We start from the raw sequence: 2,500 nt of genomic DNA, 5'->3' as shown, positions 1-2,500 counted from the left end.
ACGTTGTCCGCTAACGTAACCCACGTTGTCGCCTAAACCTGCTCTGTAATTGTTATACGACTCGTTCAATTAGTGTAGTGTTGCCCACCCGCAACCCTCGCAATATAGTTCGCTACTCGCACTGCCCGCTCCCCTGTGTATCGCTTCATGTTAAACACCTTGCAAGTCTTGCTGACTTTCCACATGCTCCTGCTGTACACTGTAATGTGGATGGCAGCAGGACGTACATGCCGCCCCCCCCCCCCCCCACCCCTCCCCACGTCCCCACGTCCCCACCTTGCCCCCTGCCTTCGCAAGCTGGTTGGTGACAAGTTTGCATGTTCAATGCCCTTCGCATGCGACGTACGCAGGCTACGTTGTGGTGCGGCCTGTGTCAACTGTCCGCTGATGTCGTACGCGTGAACCACAATCTGTACTGCACATTCGTCCTTATGTACTGAATGATACATCGTGGCACATGTGTGACCGTACAACGACTGCGCCCAAAAACGGCGGACCATACAGTGCAAATATTGTGCACGCAGCTACGTGTCGTCTCCCTATGAGAGCTGGATTGCAGTGTGGTACGCCATAGAGACGTGTGGGAGGAACGGACGCCGTGGATGGCGATCAGCATGAGCTGTGTGTTGATGTATTCGGACCTAGTCGTCTCTCCTCAAACACCGTGATAGCATGGTGCACCGCGTTCCATATCTGCGACATGCTACAGAGGCCGGTTGACAGTCGTTCGAGCAATGGACATCGCATACGTACGGGGGCCACCTTCCACGTATTGTCTAGGCGTGCACATTTTGTTGCGTGTATGTGGGCAGACGTAGTGTGGCGTGACACCTGACACAGGCATGCAATAATCGTTGAAGTTGCTAATGGCGATGGACGCCTACGTTTTCTGGTGAAGTTACGCAAATGAAGAAATGGTAACCCGTTGTGGTGCGGTTGTTCTCGCTAGGGGTGAATCGGTGATGGCGACGATAGGTTGAGGTACTAACCGGTTGTTCCAGCGATACCCACCATGCCGATGAAACTGAACGGCATCTGGGTGTGAAGCGATACGCGGTGGTGGCTGGGTGGGACCGTCCCCGGCCGGTGAGGGGGCGCCTCCCGGCGTGCTGGCCGCGCGGTGCGTGGGCGCACGCGCTACAGCCGGCTGGTGGGGGCGGCCAGTGGCAGGCGCGCCGGCCGACGGACGCGGCAGGCGTCGCAGCTGCGCGCCGGCGCACCCTGCGCGCGGCGCCGTGCGGCCAAAGTAGGTCCTCGCGGGCCCGGTGCGAAGCGCGGTGGACATCTTCAGTGTGCTGGTCCGATTGAGGACTGTGTGCGTTGAGGATGCGCCGCCGCCCGGCGCTCGGCGCCGCGACGCCGTCTGCTGCTCGGTCGCCCCAGCGGTTCTCGCTGGTGGTTTGTATCGCAGCTGTGCGGATGTGTTGGCGCGTGCGCTGTGCTGGGAGAGTTCGCTTCGGCACCCAAGTGGGGCTTTTGTCCTTCTGTGGCGCTGGCGTTGGAGCTGCCGGTCACCGTAGGTGGCGCGTGTTGTCTCCCGCCGGCAATGCCACGACAGCACGCTCCCGGGCCTCTGTCGGCAGCGGCAAGCTCAGTTGGGAGCACGGGTGGTCGCACCGAAAGCGTCTACTCGCCTAACTCCGGGCGATTGCGCCTCTCTCGAACCCGACCAAGTACTTGGGACGGCGCTGCGCGCCGCCGGGACCTGAGAGGGTTTCGAGGTGTATTGTGCAGGGGAGCTCAGCCTCCTCCTGTTTGCAGAATGATTGAGCGGACGCTTGCGTGTTCGCGCGGGCCCCCGGGACACACTCCCGGGCGGCCGGCTGCTCAGCTCTAGTTGGCGCAGCTCCCTGGTTGATCCTGCCAGTAGTCATATGCTTGTCTCAAAGATTAAGCCATGCATGTCTCAGTACAAGCCGCATTAAGGTGAAACCGCGAATGGCTCATTAAATCAGTTATGGTTCCTTAGATCGTACCCACGTTACTTGGATAACTGTGGTAATTCTAGAGCTAATACATGCAAACAGAGTCCCGACCAGAGATGGAAGGGACGCTTTTATTAGATCAAAACCAATCGGTCGGCTCGTCCGGTCCGTTTGCCTTGGTGACTCTGAATAACTTTGGGCTGATCGCACGGTCCTCGTACCGGCGACGCATCTTTCAAATGTCTGCCTTATCAACTGTCGATGGTAGGTTCTGCGCCTACCATGGTTGTAACGGGTAACGGGGAATCAGGGTTCGATTCCGGAGAGGGAGCCTGAGAAACGGCTACCACATCCAAGGAAGGCAGCAGGCGCGCAAATTACCCACTCCCGGCACGGGGAGGTAGTGACGAAAAATAACGATACGGGACTCATCCGAGGCCCCGTAATCGGAATGAGTACACTTTAAATCCTTTAACGAGTATCTATTGGAGGGCAAGTCTGGTGCCAGCAGCCGCGGTAATTCCAGCTCCAATAGCGTATATTAAAGTTGTTGCGGTTAAAAAGCTCGTAGTTGG

This window comes from Schistocerca piceifrons, unplaced genomic scaffold (assembly GCF_021461385.2).
Source record: "Schistocerca piceifrons isolate TAMUIC-IGC-003096 unplaced genomic scaffold, iqSchPice1.1 HiC_scaffold_86, whole genome shotgun sequence".
NCBI classification, from domain to species: domain Eukaryota; kingdom Metazoa; phylum Arthropoda; class Insecta; order Orthoptera; family Acrididae; genus Schistocerca; species Schistocerca piceifrons.
The sequence above is the reverse complement of the archived record's forward strand: the minus strand, read 5'-3'. Positions refer to the sequence as shown.